At 43.2% G+C, this 22,124-nt stretch overlaps 1 protein-coding gene across 1 annotated transcript in view; it reads left to right on the top strand.

Annotated features, from left to right (window-relative positions):
• The window catches only part of Atxn7 (ataxin 7), a 90,106-nt gene that overhangs the window by 41,525 nt on the left and 26,457 nt on the right, over window positions 1–22,124 (top strand).

The raw sequence follows: 22,124 nt of genomic DNA on the forward strand, positions 1-22,124 counted from the left end.
GCCTGCTTAGGGAAAGCAGGCTTCACACGAGGGCTTGGAACGTAAAATTGCTTGCTCTCTGTGTATAAGTTCAGTTTTTCTCTTTTGACACCTATTTTGGAATTTCCAAAAAATGACCTTTTACTCCCTGATATTGGAAGTGTTTTGATGAGAATACACGTGCAACTGCACAGCTTATGTACCAAAGAACTGCTTGGCGGGGTCCAGGCTAGTTTCAGAGTGACATTACTAAGCTCACAGCCAACAGCATCCAGGCTCTCTGGAATGTGCTAGACAGCTCTCATTGGCCAGAGCTGAGGCACCCATTTGTGGCTGAGCCCTGTACAAAAGCAGCCTGGGAGTAACTCACAGGCCTTCACTGTGTGATAGTGGAGACCTGTTGTAGACACTTACAACCAGAATAGGACATAGTGATGCTGCTGGGGACCAACTCACAGACTGGATCAGACAGTCGCACAGAGAAGCCTTAAATGTGCCGCTTCTTGCAGGGACCCTTGGACCTGGTCTTCCTGAACTGCTTGACCTAGTGATGACAGCACATCACACAATCCTGATTTCCTCTTTCATAGTCTAGGGATGCAGGATCAGTGTGAGGAACCCTTAGAAAAAGCACCAAGGAAAGGAATAAGTATTTTTAAAAACACTATTTTAGTACTAAAACCATCCAAAGATTTAATCTTCCTAGGTCTTCATTTAGGACTGACAGTAGAATGGAGAAAGTGTCTTCAAATCTAGTGTCTGCTTGCTCTGTCAGTCCTCACCCAGTGCACTGACAATCAAGGCCTGAGCACAGAGCTGAGGTCCCTCTAGTGGTGAGGGAAATATCAGAGATTACAGGAGGAGTCCTTGTAGAAGACAAGTGTCCTAGAGGCCTCACTGAAGAGAGTGTTGATAGAATCAGGAAGGGGATTGGAACTGGAGACAGATCAGCCAGCCTGCAGCATGATGAAATGGAGGGGGCTGCCTTTCTATTTGCCTGGGCGGGAGCTGTGCCCAGGGCGCAGGAAAGCCTCCTCTGTGCTACCTCTGCTCCTGCCCTGTCACTTTTCTTGTGTGTACAGGAATTGTGAAAGGAAACTACATTTGGAAAACAATCTTCCTCCCTTCTCCTCCTCCTTTCTGATGAAATCCTAGGAGGACAGTGTCTGCAGTCCCTTTCCATAGTTAGTAATGATAGAAATTATTTTCAATCAGAGTCTTGTCAAGTAGCCATTGTTGTGTGTTCACTGCAGTACAGATGCTCCCTAACTTACAGTGCGATTGCGTACTGATAAACTATTGTAAGTTGAAAATGCGTTTAAATCCTTATAACTTAGCAAACCTAGTTTAGCAACACTCACCAAGAACAGCTTTCCTGTGAGGCTCGCTGGCTGGGCTGCTGGGCTGCTGCATTTCACTCCACATCAGGATCTCGCCTGGAAAGGGGGCAGAATTCAGAACCCTCAGTTCTGCTGAATGTGTATGGCTCTGACATCGTCGTGTGGTAGGGAAGCCATTGGAATGGTCTCCTTTTGTCCTGACTGTAGGAAAACAGCTGCAACATGAGTGGTCTCAATCTTCAGGCTTTTCTTGCTTCAGTTATGGAATCTTGCTTTTAAAGCTCCTTGACTGTGTTGGGTTTGGATTCCTGTAGGTTTCAGCATTGGTAGTCAGGGCTCATCTTAGAAAAAGTCACACCTGCCAATGGAGTGAGTGTATCTTTAATAAAAATGTGTTCCCAATTTTCTGTGAATCCTTGTTTTGCTCACATCGACCTGTGACTTTTAGGAACAAATGTGCAGTTGGTGTAAAATCCTACTGGTTCATTTAAAATGACCAAAGTTAGGACAAGAAAGGACACTACAGAGGCTGCTTATAACTTACTTAACAATTGGTGGTATAGGTTTTAAGGAAATTGGTGAACAGGTAACAGCACTGTTGCCCAGAGAAATGGCCATGTAATTCTTGCTAGCCTTTGAAGGAAATAGCCACAAGCAAGGATTTCCACTTGGCTAGTGGTGGTGACAGCTGAATGTCCCTGTAATGTTCCCAGGCTTCATATCTGACTGCATTCTTAAAACTTGTTTTCTTTCTTGCAACTGAGTAGGAAGTAATATTTTGAAATACTCCAACATCTCTCATATATATTTTGTTACTCAGTGTTTTTAAGCACAGGATGTTTCTTATGGTTAATATCAGATTTTAAGAATATTATTTGTGTCAGTGGATTAACAAAACCCGTCCTGCAGGGAGGTCTCTAATAGAGCTTCCCAATTCCCACTTCACACTCCCCACCTGAGAATCTCCTGTCAGAACCCAGACCAGCAGTGTAAAACTCCCGTGGCTGGTTGTGACTGGCAAGTTGGCCAGTGCTCCATGCTAACACACAAACTGTCCACTGTGGGGCTATTAAAGGTGCTCACAGGGGCTGATGCACATCTACTCAGAGCTGTTAACTCCAACAGTGATGAGGCAAAGGGGCTGTGTTTTAAACATCTCTCTTAATGTCTTTGTACCATGTGCTGGTGATATCACGTTGTTGCTGCTGTAAATCTGAAAGAGGACTAAGGATAACTTTCTCTAGGGCCCAAAGTGCTATTCTTTTGAAGTGGGGCTCTTACTGAGCTGGTGATGGATCTGTTGGCCTTCTACTACTGAATAAAGTTGGTGTCTTAACTACCTGTCTTTTCTCTGGGTCTGCACAGGCAGATCCATGAGATGGATGCTTGTGGATGCCTTGTAGCCTGCTCGTGGGGTTGTCTGCCTGCCTCCGAGTGACTGGCAGGGAGCCTCTAAGTAGCCCCTCTACACCTGTGTCCTGCAGACTGACGCTTTTGTTTAGGAAGAGGGCCTTGAAACACCACCACCTTTCTACACAGACAGAGGAGTGATCTTACGTAACAGAAATAGATGGGCAATATTAATTCAGCCTGGACAGGTTCCGTATTTAGAATCTCTATAATTAATTGAAACCCTGATCCAGTGTCAGCCCTTGAAGCATTTTTCCTTAGATTGGTTAGGCTGATCTACTCATTAACCTTTTGGGTCAGCTTGACTCTCTGAGGTAGGGTATGGTAATGACTTGTGACTAAGCCATTCATTCCCAATATTTAATCAGACTCTATTCACTCACTGATTTTCTTTAGACCAGTTTTTATTGGTATAAAACATTTACAAAGAAAACTCTAAGGGAAACAGGGTAGGCTAATGTTTACCATTCAGGATAACAATATAATTCTTAAAGAGCATTTAATTCTTTGTGAATGGTCATACCAGTTTTGGGTATGAGCCTGAGACCTGCCCCTTTTGTTTAAGAGAAACCTAGATAACTAGGAGTGAAGCTGTGGTAGCAAGTGTTAGCTGGGGTCTTTTGTTTGTTTGTTTGTTTGTTTTGTTTGTTTGTTTGTTTGTTTTTGGATTTATTTATTATATATATGAGCACACTGTAGCTGTCTTCAGACACACCAGAAGAGGGCATCATGTTCTCTCATGGATGGATGTGAACCACCATGTGGTTGCTGGGAATTGAACTTAGGACCTCTGGAAGAGCAGCCACTGTTCTTAACCACTGAGCCATCTCTCCAGCCCATGTTAGCTGGTTTTACCACTAAGTAAAGAAGGTTTGAAATGTTGCTTGTTTCCCTTCCAGTTTAATGTTAATAATGTTTGGAGTGAAGTATTTCAAGTTTTGGGGAACATGAGCTGAAGCTATTGAATTTAGTTCCTTTGATGATTTAGGAGTTTACCTCTTGGAAACAACAGACTTTGGAAGCAGAATTCTAGGCTCTTCTGTTGCTCTCAGAAGAATTACATGCAAGTATCTTTGCTGTCAACCAGTGGTTCATACTAGGCATTGTAAGTGGGTGCCAGTCCACTGGTCAGGCCTGTGTCAGCTCTCTGTTTACAAATGTTAGTCATACCAGCTGTCTCCTGGCTGTCTTCAGCAGTGTTGGTCTGATCGTTGTTGTGATTGTACATCTCTTTCCGTTTTGAGTCTTCTGCTTCATGAATTGGGTGCTTTATATTTTGTGGATGCCAGCATAAATTTCATTCAACAAAATATCATTTTCATCATGTGGTGGGTAATTACTCAGGAGGAATCACTCCTGGCTTTCTTGTGCTAGTTACTTGATTTCAAAGAGTGTTAATGTAACAGTAAAATGATTTTTACTCAGCTCTGTTGAACTACACGTATAGTAATCTCCCTGTTTTATTGTTGATGAAATTGGACAGGTAGGTGCTCGTGACCTGTAGCTGTTGTCATGGCGTTGAGTGATTTTGCATCACAAACACGGGGCTTGCTGTTTAGTAGACAAGAGCCTCCCCTCTGATCTGCTTGACTTAGACTTAGGATGCACTGACTTGGGGTGTTCTAATATGTTATTTTATTTGAATATTTTGGTGACTTTTTGAATAAAGAAAAATGTTTCTTAACTGAGAAATATTTTGCCAATGAATAATTATAGTCTGAGTCTTTTTTACTTTAAAATTTTGTTGATAGCTAATATTTTTAAGATTGACATTAATTGAAATATCTAATATCCACAAGTTACTCATTATTTTTAATAGTACTTGGTGATTTTTATACAGATTGTTTCATTTTCTGTTTTGTTCCTATTTTACAGATGAAAGTCCAAAATTAAATTTCATTTTGCACAGGTAAAATGTACCAAGCCACCTATTTCTCTCGCATGCAATATGGATGGATAGCGTTAAAAGGAAAACCCTAGAAGGCATAATAACCCTACATGTCTCGGACTGTTAGGATTAGTGACAGATGCTTTGTCTCCAGTCAAGTTTTTTAAGTTTTCTTAAGTAGCTGGATCAGCATCGCAAACCCGTTACTTCAGAGCTTTAGTAATTGAAGATGCAGTTGATGGGAGGTAGGTGCCGGAGTGGGTAGGAGAGGCTGGAGTCTGCGAAGCCACTGGATTTCTTTTCTGCCTGTGTACTTAACTCACAGCCAAAGCTAAGTTCCCTCTTTTGTAGACGAGATCTTAAAACTCTTCAGAGAATCTTACTACAGTTAATAAATAAGCTGATACAGCTGCAGAGCAGAAAAACCATGTGCCAGGTCTTTCCCCAGCAGTCGGGAGCAGGGAGCTCATCAGAACAGGCGTGGCTTAGCAGGAATCATGTCAGCGTCAGATAAGAGGGTGTCCTCGTTCTAGATAATGTCATTTCACCTGTCTTCCTTAGTCATGTGATAAGCAGAGAACTTTACACTGATGTTCTTTATGGTATTTGAAAGGGACATTTTAATTTCCAGTTATACAATGTATTGATTTTTCCTCCTCTCAGTACTTGCTTTTATTAGTATTTGTATCATTGGGATTTTCTTTAGAAGACATTAAATTGTCAATGACATCATTCATGTTCTAACAAACATCCCATGCCCACTAAATGCCAGGTATTTCTGTGTACTGTTAGCAGAATGGTAACTCTGATATTACACAGTCTATTCTGTTTAGGGAGAATGACAACAGTAAAATGAGTGTTTGAAGACAGCTTCTATAAGGAGTTTATATTTCAACTCAGTAGTGAAAAGAGCCAGTCATTGAAATCTGGAGCCAAAGTGTTTCGTGCAGCGTAAACCAGTGCGTAAGTCCAGGATGGAAGTGGGCGGCAGGAAGTCTCTGAGGAGGCAGAACAGTGGACCAGGAAGAAAGGGAGAGCAGGTCAGGTGATCCTCGGATTCTCCGAGATCTGGGAGCAGTCAGATGGAACAGTGCACATACATTGTCACTGGAGGACTGTTGACAAGTGCCGCGCTCTAGTTTTGGTTGCTTGGTGGGACTTGAGTCATTGAGGAGTGAGTTAGTGTGTTGTTTTTCTTTCACTGGCTGAGTTTAAGAGGTCGGAGAGAGAAGGAATGTGGTAGCTGGGGCACAGAGGCAGGGCCCTGTGGGGAAGACAGCAGGATGGCTCACAGCACTGCGCTGCAGTGATTGGCTGGACTTGTGCTTTCAGTTTGTGTACAGACGTTCGTGTTCTAGCGAAGTGTACTGACCTGAAAGACAAGCCCTGATATTCTATTCAGCCTTCAGGGATTATAAAGATTGGAGAGATTGGAAAAAAATGATGGTAAATTTGGGAAAATGGTTTACTCTTTTCAGCTCTTTTGTGTTTATTTTCTTGTTACTGTTTTTGATGTTTTATTCATAAACCTAGCTAGTAGTCTAGTTATAAAAGTCAGAAAACAAACATGCATATATTTACCTAGGACTCCTCATATTCTCTTCAGTAACAAGATTTTATTTAAGGGGTGTCAAGCCTTCCTAAGATGTGGATTCAGCTGTGGTGGGGGCATTGTTGATTCCAGCACTCTGGAGGCAGAGGCCATTCAGTCTCTGTGTTTGAGGTCAACCTGGTCTTCACAGAGGGTTCCAGGCTAGCCAGGGATACATAGCGAGACCCTGTCTTTAAGAAAAAGAAATCCTCGGATTCACTTCCCAGATCCACCAAAGGGAGGGGGGAGAATATGATTGAATTTATTATTATTGTTACCACCACCACCACCACCACCATCATCATCGTAGTAATGCACATGCTAGAAAAGAACTAACCAGTAACGTAACTGCAGTCTTAATGAACCAAGCTCCTCCATCTTTTCAGAGGTCCAGCTTGATGGACAAGCTCTTAAGTCATTATTAGGCTCCAATCAAAAGAATATTTGCCTGCATATCCACCCATAAACATTTAGATTTCTTATAAATTTACCCCTTTAAAAACCTGCTTGAGTATTAATGATATTGCTCTGCTATTTTTTAAAGCCATCTATTTTATATTAGTGCATTGTAATTAATTTAACCAGTTCTCTGTCAGTGAGCATTGGGCTTTTCAGAGCTGGGTTTCCATGTGCAGTATTTTCAAAGAACCATCACTCTGTGAAACTGTCACTACTTCAGCACCTTGTTTTTCTGCACGGTAGCTAATCTAGGCTACTCAGTGGGACTTGGCTCTGGTGGTTTAATGAGTTACTTTGACAGTTCTGATTTGGGTCACTAAAATAACACAAATGTAAATTTTTGACATGCACATTGTTCACAGTACATTTGTATCAAAATACACACTTAGGTATTTGTAAGTCTTGTTTATTAGTCACAACATAATGAAGAAGACAAAGTGGTTAGAAACCTGTTTGTAAAAATTTTTAAATATATGTGTGTGGGGGGTGGTCAAAAGTCAGTGACAGTTTTTTGACTTGCCTGCTACATACAGAAATCACTAGTTAGTTATTACAGGAGAGGCTGTTTTTTAAGATTTTCCTGGGACATTGTGGAGAAAAGTCTGTGTTGGGATGCTTGCTGTGCAGTCCCCCACCCCCCACACGTCATCTCACATGACCAGTTTGTTGACTGTTTAAAATATCCCTGCTCTTTCTAGAACCCTGCTAAGCTATGGGCTAATTGTGTGACTAGGAGATAGGGTGCTCATTGCTTCTCTACTGTGCAAACCCCTGCCTTCCAGGACATGTGCTCACGCCAGCCTCTGAAGTCAGCTGTGTGGGAGGAAGGGAGTGCTGGCTCCCTTAAGCTGCTCCTCCTTACTCTGCACTGTAGTAAGGTGTGTTACTGCATTTTAGGAGAGCACTTTGTCCAAGAATCTTCCAATATTTTTATATTTTTTTCACCTTGTATATTTGAAAGCTGGGGTGGTGGTGGTAATCATTATATCAACTTAAAGGTTAAAATAAGTTCAAGGTCCTTGAGATAGCTCATCAAGTAAGAAAGATCTTACTTGTATCCACACGACTCATCGCATGATCTTGAACTCTGGAACCCATGGTTGAAGAAGAGAACTGATTGACAGACGTTCTCTGCTCTCCACAAATGCACCCACAAAGAATAAATACAACTTTTTAGTTAAAAATACAAAGAGTGAGTTCCTAATCATACAAGATGTAAGGCCTAACATGTACTGTCTTTGGAGTTAAAAATAAAACCTAGAGAGGTGCTGTCATGGCAGGTTTGCTGCAGAAGATGCTGGCCTGATGGAGTTGGCTGTACGCACGCGGCACTCCACACAAGATGCTGACAGTACTGTACACAAGCATTCCTGGTCTTCTGAAGCCTGTAGGAAATCACACAGATCACCACAGCAGAACCGGATGTTAAAAAATTAGAAGACTTGCTTCCGGGTGGTAAAGTGGAAGAGGCAATTCTTTGCGCTGAAGATGAACAGAATCTGGAAGGAAAGGGTTGCAGTGGAAGCCATGGGAGCCATTGGTGGAAGAGCCTCCTGCCGATCAGTGGAAAAGGCCAATCTGGTCATAGTGTCTGATGCTTGATGGGAATTACATGTGCAGTTAAATGTTCTGTGATGCTAAAAACAATTTAGAGGAGAACTAGTTGTCATTGCCCCTGTAATTGCTATACTGAATTATGTAATTGTCAGAAACCCTAGGACTAAAGACTTCTAGCGAGCTTTAGAAAGTTAACGTGTTGGTTTGCCAGAGTTGCAAATGGGCCTCTTTGTTTTGTGATTCTGATGTGCTCCTTTGTGTTTCTGTTACCATAATGTGCTTCCAACAGAAGCAGTGAAGTAGCTGTTTAATGCTGCGGCAGGTACTACACTGTCTCAGGCTTTTTAAGATCCCTTCTTAGAGAGTTTTTAAAACTACCACATTTTAGTCTATTTTGTACATGTCTGTGTTTGGTGCGTGTGTGGCACAGTGTGTGGAGGTCTAGGAACAGCTGGCAGCACTGGCCTTTCTCCTTCCACCATGTGGGTCTCACAGAACCAACCTGGCTGGCGACTTGGCAGCCCATGAATTTTTCTGTACTTGAAATTGTTAAGCCACCTTTTAAAAAAAGGTATTTTGCTGAGTGTGTTAAATACATAAACTCAGCCAGGAGGAGTGATGCACACCTATAATCCCAATACCCAGGAGGCAGCAGCAGGAGGATTATTCCAAATTGGAGGTCTGGGAAAGGTACAGAATGAGTTCAAGGGCTACCTGGGATGTAGAGTGTGTGTGTGTGTTACATTTTTATGTATATAAGCAAAATGAAACCATCCCAGCCATGCTATTTATATATAATTCAGTCTTTCTTTTCTGCTTTCCTGACTTCTCTAACTATAGAATAGTTCATCCTAACCTCTAAACTAATAAAGAACTCAGTATCTGTGTATCTGTTTTCTCATTGGGAACTAGGAGTCTTGTTAGCAGGCACTTTAGTAGCAGGGTTACAGAGCGCCCATGTTACACACATTCTGTGTTTCTAGTTAGCAGGTCTGGCGCTTGTCCTCTTGTTCTTTATAGTCCCCTGCTTCTCTTGTCCTCTTGTTCGTTATAGTCCCCTGCTTCTCTTAAGGAGGGTCCGTGCCGCCGCTTCCCAGGCCTGGGATCGGCTTCCGTGTTACTTTTTGCCTTTGCCCCTTTGAACAAAGCTACTCTTAGGCATATGTCTGTAAGTAGTGAAGCGTGTGGTGTGAGGTCTCAGGAAGGGCTTTGGTGAGAAGTAGCAGTCACTGCACTGGTGCGAGCTGCTACTGGATGCAGTTACAAAAGGATGCAGTCTGTCTGTACGAGCCATACAGACAGTAACCCACCAGAGGGGAGGTGACGCATTGATTTTTATGAATTTCTGTTTACGTTTCCAAAGCCTCTCACATTGTTTCTTACACAGAGACACACACTTAAGAGTCACACACACAGTCTTATACACACACAGTCCACACATACAAGTGTAATTATATTTTGAGTTTGAAGACAATTTTTCAACCCATACGCTTTGTTTTACTACAAGTACATCAGAATACATTCTAAGGCTAGGTAATATTTAATCATATAAGGCAAGGAAATATTTCAAAATGAGTGACTTTTAAATACTCAAACAATTCAAAGTAATTTTTAGCCTTGTAAGGAATTTCTGTACGTTCTGTATGGCTTTAACCTTGGGTAGCAAAGTGAATTTGTTAGTCTATGATCCATTCCTGCAGAGTGTGTAGCCAGCCACGTAAGGATTGAGCGAGCATTCCGCTAAATTAATTGCAAGGCCAAGGAAATACGTCAGCCAAGGAAATTTTTCTGGTCTCAGTATCCTCTTTTCATTTGGTATAATTGATTATCTCTTAACAGTGTTCGTGTTTGTCTATCAATTGATAACAAAGCTTAGGGATCAGACAGTGGTTCACACTCGTTTGTAAATCAAACCGTGAAGGTAATGTATTGTTTGTCTGCCTTCCATTCATGAAGTGTGTGATTTGGTCCTGAAAAGCCACCTCTTGAAAGATCAGCAGAGGTAAGCCAGAGCAAAGCTGCCGTGTAGGATTAGCCCCTAAGGTGAATTATCTCATATAAACTTCATTTCCCACCTCTCCTAATGAGCATTGCATAATAGCATAGCTCTGTTCTTGGGGAAGCTAACCTGATTCTAAGATAGCAGTCTTTGAGGCCCTCAACTGAATGAATTGCTTGGTATTTCCAAGTTTGAAAATACTTTCTTCCCCTTTCAAGTGTTCCTTGGCAGCAGCTAAGGAATGTTAAAGCTGCTTTAAGTGCCAATTAAGGCCAATTATAACCCGCCTGGCCTGCTGAGACAGTGCAGTTAGTGGAGGCCTGTGCTCCTGTGCGATGAGGAACTGCTGCTGCCAGCGCCCGCCCGCCCGCCCGCCCGACCGGAGCACAGTCTTTTATAACTGCCAGCAGCTTGTTTGTTGTCTACAGAACACAGGATGACACTCCTGCTGTTTAGGAAATCCCAAGGTCTGTGGAGGACAGACTAGTTGCTGTAGTACAGACTGACATGTTACTCTTAGTCTTCATTTCTTCAAAAGCTGTCTTTCACCTTGGTTGTAATCAGTGATAGAAAAGACGTACCGAGCGCCTCCCTGTGTACTTGGTTTTGCATTGCGTGCGTTGGTTTACTCCCTACCTGTAGGAGGAGGCCTGATGCCAGGTGAGGCCAGATCCTTTCCCCTGAATTGGAACTGTTCAGACTGGTCTCTGCCCTCATCCCAACGTCACTACCGTCAGGCTGCTGTGAGTGCTGGTTCCCAGGAGAGGGGCTGTTCTATGACTCTTAGCAAATGGGGAAACGGTAATGTGTCTGACTTTTTAACTTTAGCAGTTTTAGAATTTTTGGTCTGTAAGGATGTTATTTACTTTCATTAAAATGATATTTTCATCTTTTTAATAAGGTGCCTTAATTATTTTCATAAGAAAAATAAGCCACAATCAAAAACAAAAAGTACCTCAAAAGCTTGTGAACACTGTTGGGAAGTGATGTAAGCAATAGTAATGATTTCCAGGAAGAGCAAAGCTAGGATTGGCTGAAACAGGATTTTCTACAGAGCATTGAGAAGTAAGTAGTGTTTAAGCTTTAGTCCGAACTTTACTGTTAGTTTTCGTGTTTATGTACAGCTTGTCAGGGTATAAAATTATGTTTTCCTCTGCCTTTACTATCCTTCCTGCTTTTCTAACATAGTAAAAAGAACAAGTTCAGATTCTTCCTCTTAGGCATGGACATGTCTGTATCCCAGCTGCCCCTGGACACACACACACACACACTGACTCCCCCCCCATTCATACAGGAATTATGTTATCTTTTCCCTCGTCCTGATGTACCAGGCTTCTGAGCTGTTGGTACAGTAAAGCTCAGATCAGCTGGCTGCCTATTGCATGTCTGTTTAACAGCAGGGTTTGTCAGTTGGCAAAAAGGGAGTAGTTAGTTGTATGGAGATTGCCATGGAGCTCAGATGGGCACAGCCGAGCCCACATCACATGCTTATAAGGAGCCACAGAAGGCGGTTGTATTAAACACTTGAATCCCAGCACAACAGGAGGCAGAGGTGGGTGAATCTCTGAGTTCAAGGCCAACTTGGTCTGCAGAGTGAGTTCCAGCACAGACAGGACTGACTATACAGAGAAACCCGTCTCAAAAAACAAAACAAAGAAAAAGTAAGAGAGAAGGAGGGAGGGAGGGAGGGAGGGAGGGAGGGAGGGTGACTAGAGGAGTTCTCTGGGTCAGCTCCAGGAATTGGATGCCCAACCAGACAATAAGTCTACAGTATTGTGCAGATTTTGAAAATAAGTATCAAAAATTGGTCCAGCTTATTGTTAATTGATTCAGGAAGGAAAAGTTTGCTTAATAGACTTGACCCTTAGTGAGTATAGCTAGTACAGGGGAAAAAACTACTGATATTTATAGAAAGTTAGTCAGATAACTAACTTGAGTAATTGACATTCCAGCAGACTACCTGTATAAACTCCCTCTTCAATTCTGACAAGTCTATCTCCTTTCATGTAGAGCAGTGAATCTCAACCTGTGGGTCCTGACCCCTTGGGATCTGGAGGACCCTTTCACAGGGACCACCTATCAGATATTCTGCATATCAGATAACTTACATTATAATTCAGCAGTGGCAAAATTGTAGTTGCAAGTAGCAACAAAATTTTTAATTTAATTTAACTTAATTTATTGTTGGGGGAGTCACCACAACATGAGGAAAGGAATCACTGGTCTAGAGGAATTAATTTATACCAGCTGCCATGCCTTCTATGACCATATTAGATGAAATTAGACTCCACCCCCTGTTTTCCCTTGATCTGCCAGGACCTTTGTAACTCAGGATGTTTTTACAGTAGTAGCAAATGTTAACATAGGCCCAAACATGGAGCATATTTGGAGTTGGTGGGCAGACCCATATCATGATGCAGGTTTGCACTAGCGAGTATGCAGTGAGGCACAGCTGAGCTCTGAAGAGAAGGTAGCAGGAAGCCTCTTCCAGAGCAACCCTCCCTCTGCACAGGAGCCAAGAGCTCCGCCGGTGAGTGTTTCCTGGTAGTCTTCACAAGCTGGGTTTGGCTTGGGGCCTGGTTTGGAACAAACTTGTAGAAGGTAGGTCAGGACTCTGTTCACGAACACAGAGCTGGGCTGAGTCTGGGAGAGTTTATGGACGCCTCTCGTCTCTTCCTCCTGGCATCTGTCCTGTTCTGCTAACAGGCTTGGAGGAGAGGACTCCCTCTGCTGCTCAAGTGCTGGAGGGAGGGAGCTCTGCAGTGCTGGGGGATCAGTGTTAATCTCAGCAAGAGGGATTAACTGCGGCAAGCTGTCCACAGGAGCCATTCTGAAATGTCATTTGAGTGATCTGGCCAAAGTTCAGATGCAGGCAGGAGTTGAGTTTGCTATTAACTGTTAGAAAATGCTGAGGTCTGCACCAAACAAACAGCTCCGGGTTTCAAAACACTGAGAGAGCATTGGGTCCTCCCCTCTGAAAATGGAAGAGCCCTGTAACACCCTGTTTTGTTTTGGCTTTTAATCTTGTGGTGAGTGAGGTTTCTTGACAGACAGCTCACAGTGTTTCCTGTAGAATGTGTTTGAAAGCTGTTTTGTCCAGTACTTCAAATCCGCTGTAAATTTCAAATAGAACACTGTGTGAAGAACAACTTCAAAATACAAACAGCAACTTTGGGAAGTCATTCAGCAGCTGAAATTGAGTGAATGAAATTCCGACTTCTCACAGAAAGGCTGACTCTTTCCGCTGTGTTGATAGAGCACCAGCAGGACTGTGCTGACCATTTCATAGTCCTTCTGTCTTTGGGCTAGGAGGAAGATAACAAGGTTTTTAGTTTTTACTGGGCTCAAATTTCTTGCCTCTTCAAGTAATGAGCTTGACTGGGTGGTTTCAGTTCAGGTTAAAACAAGTCCCCAGTTATAGGGCTCTAAATATAAGTAGATCTTGAAACTAATCAAAATACTGCTGTTAGGATGTGTCTAAAACCACCAGTGTAGACGCTGCTGTCTCTGGTTTCCGTCGGCTGCCACTGGAGCCTTTCATTTGTAGCTGGTAGACCCTTCCTGTTAGGAAGGAGAGCTTTACATAGGGTCGCCAAGGAGGCATCCCAGCCTCACTCCAGGCTGATAGGTGTGGAGGGGGGGCCCTTTTAAATGGTGTCTGACATGTCGTGGTTCATTAGGTTCTGCTGTCCTCTGTCCAGAGTAAAGTTGGGGATTGGAGGTTCTTGAGGGACTGAGCACAGCACTCAGCGGGTGCTGCTCTTAGTCCCTTACCTCTTGGATTGAGCTTTTTCCTTGACCCGGAAGATGAGACTTGCACAAAAGTTTCACCATGAAAAAGCAATAAAAAAAGTTTGAGATCAGCCTGATCTATAGAACGAGTTTCAAAATAGCCAGGGCCTCAAAAAGCAAAAAAGTAAAAAGCAATAAAAACAAATCAACTCATGTAATTATCAGATTTACTAGGTTTTTCTTTTTAATGTTCTCTTTGCTTATGGATCTGAAACTTATATTTTATAGCAAAGTAGCCTAAAGTTGCTGATATAGCTCACTGTAGCCTGGAGCTCATGGTGAATTTTTGACCTCAGCTTCCTGAATGTAGGGATTACAGGTGTAAAACACCTGGCTAATTTATTTTACTTTATTTTTGTATTTTTTTAAAAACATACAAACACACACAAATAAGTGTTCTGTCTTCACACACACACCAGAAGAAACAATCAGATGCCGTAACAGAAGGTTGTGAGTCACCATGTGGTTACTAGGAATTGAACTCATGACTTCTGGAAGGGCAGTCAGTGCTTTTCACCACTGAGCCATCTCTAGCCCCTTATTTTTGTATTTCAATCATACCTACATAATAATGAGTTTTCACTGATGAATTTATAGACTGACACCCCCTCCCCAACCCACCCCACCCTGCCACCACCACCACGTGCATGCGGACACACACACAGTTGTACCTAGAGACTGATGGATTTGGGAGTTTCACCTTTTATTTTTTCTCTTTTTTGATCATGTATTGATACTCAAGGAATAGGTACATTTCAAAGGAGTAATGTGATAGAACATTCGATTGATGATAGAGGTCAGTTTCTGTAGGCACAGTGATTGGTCTGTCAGTCTCCTCTGACAGCACCTAGTTTCCAGAGGACAGCAAAGAGAAAGGAGTCCCTACTACTCTGGGCAAAGAGAAGCATCAGCCAGCTTGTTATTCATGGATCATCAACAGCACCTGAATCACAGTGGTGGCTTAAACATCACGACAGTTGGGTTCTTTGCAGAGCTGTATAGCAGTTTCTTCCCAGAAGACTCTCTCCCTTGTGTCCTGTGTCTGACGAGACAGTAGCCCTCAAGTAGAAGTCTGAGTCTATGCCAGGATTGCAGAAGTGTACATAGAATGCCTTGGGGAAACCACATGGCCATCCAGAGTGTTCATTCAGTTTTCCTTCCAAAAAGGTATGTCATGGCAGTGTGAGCAAGGAAAAGGTGACACACTCCAGCTGCAGTGATAAGGGGTGCTAACACTCATTGACTCGTGTCATTTCCAGTGCTGTGCTGGGCACTGCGTACCTATTAAAAGTGTTTTTACAGATGTTTTCAGGGAGCTACAAGTTAAGCAGGGAAATGAGATGTGCCCACAGATGTTCTGTAAGGTTTTTGTATTTCTTACATACTTGAAAACAGTTAAAGCATAGTCCTCTTGGGAAGCATTCCTGGCAGGAGGATTACTGGAGGTTGCCATATTCCTTCTCCTTTCTTAGCAACATTATTTACAGTCCATTCACGCTTGTCCCTTCCCCCACCAGTGGAGTCATTCTCCCTTGTAATCTGCCCTTTGTGATCTGTTCTCTTTCATGCAGCAGAGTGAATGGTGTGCTGCAGTGTGAGCCCTACCCAGAGATGTGGAAATGCCAAGAGGCCCAGAGTCTTTAGTGAGGCCTTTATTTCCCTCATAAAGCACTGACTTGAGGAGCTTGATAATTTGATTATAGACCTTTGGTGAAAAGTTGTTTCAAGTGCCCAAGTGCTGTAAGTGACTCTCTTCTGCACTCTCCACTTAGGTTTTAGTTTTGAAAACACCCCTGCACTGGAGGAGAGGAGAACGCTTTGGCAGAGGTAGCAGTGGAGGCTAATTTGTTAGGGCAGCCAGTATTGAAATCATCCCTTTCATTTAAATCTCTCTGGTGGAGATGATGCCAAGTGCTGTGTGTGAAGAGTTTCCTCTCGGTGCTCTCCAGTGCTCTCCATAACCCACCTAAACGAGCTCTGAGGCTGCCTCCCAGCCCGGCTCTGCATAATTGTCCTTTGATCCTACATGCCAGAGGTCAGCTCTGGACTCCCCAACTGGAAATTTGAATTTTCTGGGTACATCACCCCCAATTGGCTTCCCTTTCTAGCAGTTAGACTGCGTCAGACCTTCTCTGGAGCATCTCGTGTGCCAGGAGAGCCTAAAGAAACAGAGTCAAAGAGAACGGAGATGGGGTACTGAAGTGAACCTGTGAGAATAGTGGCTGGAATTTAGCTGTGCTTGCTAGTCGAGTACATGGGAGTGCTTTTGAATGAAGATGACAGTAACAGGAAAAAGCTGGTATCTGTAAAAGTGACGAGACATTGTTAAATAGGAACATCCCTGTGTAGTCAGTCCACGCTGAGAGTTTTCTATGGGCTGCCACGTGGTTTTATTAAAATAAATATGGACTTCTACATTAAACTAAAGCCATTGTTTGATAAATACTGCTTGGAACAGTGCTAAAGCAAACATTGTCCTAGTCAGTCGGCACATTTATGTAACAGAGTATACTGGTAAGTAATACAGCAGGAGGGGATAGACTGAGTGAGTGGAGGGTCTGAGGCGGGACTCTGAGGTGCGGGACAGCTTCGGGAAAACGCTGGTACAGCTCAGAGTTGCTGTGTAAAAGGAACTGCTGGAAGTTTGAAAGTCTTAATTTACCCTGTGTGCAGGTCTTTGTCTTGGATATTCCTTAGGATTTGTCACAGTGGAGGGCGGGTGATGCAGTTGAGGCTTGTGCGTGTTTCCCCGCAGGCTGAGAGTGGATTGTTACAGTTGGGGTTGGTGAAGAGCCCCATTAGAAACACAGTGCACTTGAACCTGGACATGAGAACAGCTACACTGTGTCAGGAAAGGGCATCTTGGGAATGAAAGAGATTCTAAACTGAGCCTTCAGTAAATGTGTTGCTACCTGTTGTGTGCCTGGCCGGGAATCTGTGTGCTTCATATACTTGGCGTGCTCTGAGCAGGTGTGGGGCTGATGATTAACTGAGGATAATGGTGGGGCATTTCTGGAGTGGGGCTTCCAGAGACCGAATTTCTACACTGCCGGGTGCTGAGGGCAGGCTGTCCAGATTTCCCTGGCAGGAGGCTCTTGACATGTGAGTTTCATTTAAAGAAAAGTCATGGGCTTGACCACCTTACCAGGTTGAACGTGTACCATGATTACCTTCTTCCTTGCTGTCTCTGTTTTTCCCTGAGTTTTACTTGAGACTTGTCAGGAAAATGAGCTAACTCTTAAAGTTATAAAACAAAACTGGTTGACTCAGCATTCTTCGTTGTGCATTTATATTCTTTTGTGTGAATTCTAAGTCTTCCCTAAGCTGCTGTCTGAAGAGCGCTTAGCACACGTGCTTCCTGCCCCCAAGTGCAGCAGAGAAGCTCTGCAAGGCCCTCACACAGTCACTGCAGCCGTGCAAGGTTTCAGTCTTCCCTCTCCTGGGTCAGAGACACTGTCTGTGGGTCCTAGGTAGCAGTAGGAACCTGTAGCCTCCTGTTAGCCCCGTAGTCATGGGGGAATTGACTGTTGTTCTGTAGTTCACTGTGTAGCTATGCAATAGTACTCAAGAAATACTACCCTTAAATTGTTTTTCCACTGATGACAGATTGGGGAATTTTACTCCTGGGTTAGGAAATTGATCAGACCGAGACAGTCCCCCAAATCCTATAATGTGAGTGTGCATTACACCTTTAAATCTGCTTTAATATTACATATTTGATATTAAGAATGTGGCTTTTAAAAATACCTTTAGAGGTAGTTTATAAGTTGCTGCTGGCTCTGCTGAGAGGTCTCATCTCTTAGTCTTTTGGATGATAAGAGAACAGTAAAACGTTTAATAAGATTCAAGAAAAAAACACAAATTGAAGGGGCTTTTCTTACCTGTTACCCTGTTTACGTGATGCCCACTATGAAAAGGACAGTGGTCATGAATGGTGATATCCCTTGCTGTGTTCTTGGTGTGTAAATTAAAGACTAGAAATCTAAATAGATTTTTTTCTAAAGAGCTCTGTCTGAATCCATGTCTGTCTGTGTATGTGAGTAAGTGTGGGGTATCCATGTGTCATAGCATAAGTGAAGAAGTTAGAGGACAACCTGAGTGACAGTGCTCACCTCTCGCCACTGTGTAAAAGCCAGGCTATGTCTGCCTAGAAGCTCCTGCGGTTCTCGGGTGTCCTCCTCTCCTGCTGTAGGAGTGCAGGGATTGCAGACAAATGGTGCTGCCTCCAATTTCATGTAGGCCCTGGGGGTCTGAACCAGGGTCCTCATGTGGTGGTGTCAAGAGCTTTACTCAGTTGAGCCCTGGGTTTCTTTTGTGAAAAATGTATGTATTTAATAATAATGTCAACTCTGTTCAGCATTGTTTAGCATTAAAAAAAATTCAGGATTTATAAACTACCTCTAAAAATATTATTAAAAAGCCATATTCTTAATATCAAATATTTAATATTAAAGCAGACATTAAAGGTATAATTATTTGCTTTATTTCTTTTGAGTTATACCTAGGCTTTAATACTTCTAATTAGGGAACAAAAACAACTCAGCAGAGTTATAAATTCATTATTCTTGGTTGCCTTTTCTTTGCAGAATGGATAGAACCCCTTCCTCTTTCACCCCCTCCTCTACTCCTCATGCCCCGGGGCCCCGGTGTCACATGCCTACAGTGTGTTGGTATAGGATGTCCTCAACTTTCTTTCCTAACTCCTTCCCTCTCTGTCTCCTCTCCCTGATTCCCACTTCCCTTTTTATCCCTTACTCCATATTCTTAACCCACCCACCCATGTGCGTGTACAATGTCTTTTTTTATTGTCTGTGATGGTTTATATATTCTTGGCCCAGGGAGTGGCACTATTAGAAGATGTGGCCTTATTGGAGTAGGTGTGTCACTGTGGGTGTGGGCTTTAAGACCCTGATCCTAGGTTCCTGGAAGCCAGTATTCTGCTAGCAGCCTTCAGATGAAGATGTAGAACTCTCAGCTCCTCCTGCACCATGCCTGCCTGGATGCTGCCATGCTCCAGCCTTGATAATTGATACACCCATCAATGGAGCTTTCGGGGTGGGGGGCTTACTAGGGACCCACCCTTAAGAAAAACTGGCTCTCTTTCCTCCAGAAGCCGTCAACTGGAGCTGCTCACCTCCAGAGCCGTACCCTCCCTTCATGCTGAAGTGCCAATGGCTGGCTTTTAAGCACATCTTGTGCAGGCAGCCACTGCTATCCCATGAGTGCGGTGCTCTTGTCACCCCCGTGTCACATTGCTTTGGTCTGTTTTTCCCAACCCTTTTCTCTTACAACCTTTCCACCTCCCTCTTCCTTGATGGGTCCTGAGAACTCTGCAGACACCTACACTCTGCACTTAGCTCCATTGTGAATGTCCGTGTTACTCTCTTAACTGATAGACATTTCTCTGATGATGTCTAAGAACTGGACCTCTCTGTGGACAGAGATGCTGACTGAGAGAACACTTTAATACAGCATCCATTTATCAAAATAAAAGTAGTAGTCCTTCTCCTCCAAACTTGGGGCCTGCGAGCTCCAGTGATGCTTCTTCTGGGTTCTCAGCTTGACTGTATCTGGAGGGATTAAAATCCAGAAATGTAGGCGGAGGACGAGAGGCTTCGCATTTGGATCTTGAGGCCGGAAGACACACCTTTAATATGGCCACACCTTCAGCCGAAAGCTAGAGAAGGACAGGAACAAGGAAGGCTTTTCTTTCTTTGCTTGTCCTCACCTTGCTAGCACATCTATTACTTTACTGGCATTGGAGCCTACATCTTTGGGATTCCAGGATCTACAGAGGCCAGCAGGGACACCCAGCCTTTGGGGCTGAGTAAGTACTAGGTCCTTGGACTTTCCATTTACGCTAGCTTTTGTTGGATTAGTTGGCCTATAGCCTGTAAGTCATCCCAATAAAGTCCAGATAGATAGATAAATAGATAGGTAGGTAGGTAGATAGATAGATAAGACAGACAGACAGACAGCAGACAGAAACAGATTTATCCTTAAGTTCTGTGACCCTAGAGAACCCTGTCTGATTCAGCTCCCCAACTGTGGGTTTTTCTCCAGACTTACAGGGAGAGGTATGGATTTCCTTCTGTGGAGCTAGGCCTAAACACAACAGGAAAGTAGTTGTTTATTCCCTACACCTTACTGTTAGACACAGCAGTAACTGACAGGATTCATATCCTGGTAAGACTGATGAGGAGACATTTACCTCAGAAGCCTCCATAGCAATTTCCAAGGCTGTGAAACTTCCTCTTCAGGACCAGCGGGATGTTTTCATGTCCTGTAGTTAAGGAGTTTCTGTAACGGGTCTTACCATTGGGTTCTCATAGGCAACAGAAGCAATGGCAATAGTGTATTTTGTTTTGTTTGGGGTGATAGGCTTTGTCTTCTGGTACCTCTGACCAAAATCTCATCACCCCACATATATTAATACAAGCAAATACAAAATTTGTTATGGTCAAATTATTCAACAGTATATTAGTGGCTTTGGAAGAAATATTGCTTTCTCAAAATGAATACATGGTAGAAATGATTTTATCTAAGTTGATGGTTTATATTTACCTAATCATTTGATTAGGAGAGAAAGTACATCAGACATGATAGTTAACAATCTTACTTTAGAGAGTGGAAAGGTGATACTCTAAGTCAAAACTACAGTAAGTAGACCTAGTCTGAGCGTTTCAGTTTAGAAACAGTGTACATTAAAAACCCAAGCCCGGTCTTCCTGAGTAGGGATCACTATTGCACCAGCATAAAATATTAAAAAACAACAGCAGCAACAAAACCCAAAGTAAGTTGACCTAATTTAGCTTGGGGACTTGAATTGTAATACAGTTGATAGGAGAGACCAGTTTGAGAATCTGAAACCCAGTGTATGAAAAAATTAGACAATTCTAGTGGAGTTTTCCTTCCTGTACCACAGACCTCGTATTACTCCTACAGTATATCGAACAAAAAGGTGTATAAGCTGCTCTGTGTGGGCTACAGTTAGCTTCAGCTGTCATGTTGACAGACCTCTGGCCTGGTGTGTTCGTTATGCTGTTGCTATGATAAAACACTATGGCCAAAGGCAATCTAACGAAAAGCTTATTTTGAGCTAAATAGTGGTGGCACACACCTTTAATCCCAGCACTCAGGAGCAGAGGCAGGTGGATCTCTGTGAATTCTAGGCCAACCTGGTCTATGGAGCAAGTTCCAGGACCAGACAAAACCCTGTCTTCAAAACAAAACAGAAAAGAGCTTATTTTGGTATCTGATTGGTTCCACAGATCTAAGAGTCCACGAGGGTGGGGAAGGCACCTGGGGCAGCAAGCTGAAATCTCACATTGTGACTGTAAGCACCAGTAAGCCCAGAGGCAAATCGGAATAAGACAAGGCCTTAGGCGCTCAAAGCACGTGCCCCAGCTAGGTGACTTGCAGCCTCAAGCAAGGACACACCTTCCAAAACTCCCCCAAATAGCACTGCCACTGCGGCCACAAGTGTTCAAATACCCTAGGTGAGGAGGTGTTTCTTTTGAATACTTGGGAAGAGGGAGCCTCATTTGAGGAATTACCTTCATTTGATTAACCTGTGGGCGTGTCTGGAGGCATTGTCCTGATTGCTGGTTAATAAAGGAGGGCCCAGCTCAGCCCACTGAGTAGTGTTAATCCTGGGCAGATAAACCTGGGCTTTAAAAAAATTGGTTGAGCAAACCAAGGGAAGGGAGATAGTAAGTAGCAGTGTTCTCCCTCAGTGGTCTCTGCGTTAGTTCCCACCTCCAGTTTCCTCTCCTGAACTTTTGCATAGGATTCTTTTATGATAGTCTGTAACTTGTAAACCAAGCAGACCTTTCTCTCTCCTCCCCTTGTTGTTTTTGGTCAATGTTTTATCCCAGCAACAGAAAGCAAACTAGGTACATGTGTATTGCCATAAATCGTCATTTCAATGTCGCTATTACTTCAAGAATGTATTGACTTGAACACAGCTGTCAGCTGAAAGTCATGCTGCTTGACCTTGCAGCCCAGTGGCAATGATAGAGGTGGGAGAGGTTGTCTGCAGCAGATGGGCACTATTAGTGTTATGTGGTAGAGATTACCAGTGCTAAGTGTCCAGAAACACTTAGGTAT

Source organism: Rattus rattus, chromosome 12, assembly GCF_011064425.1.
Source record: "Rattus rattus isolate New Zealand chromosome 12, Rrattus_CSIRO_v1, whole genome shotgun sequence".
In the NCBI taxonomy this organism is placed as follows: Eukaryota; Metazoa; Chordata; class Mammalia; order Rodentia; family Muridae; genus Rattus; species Rattus rattus.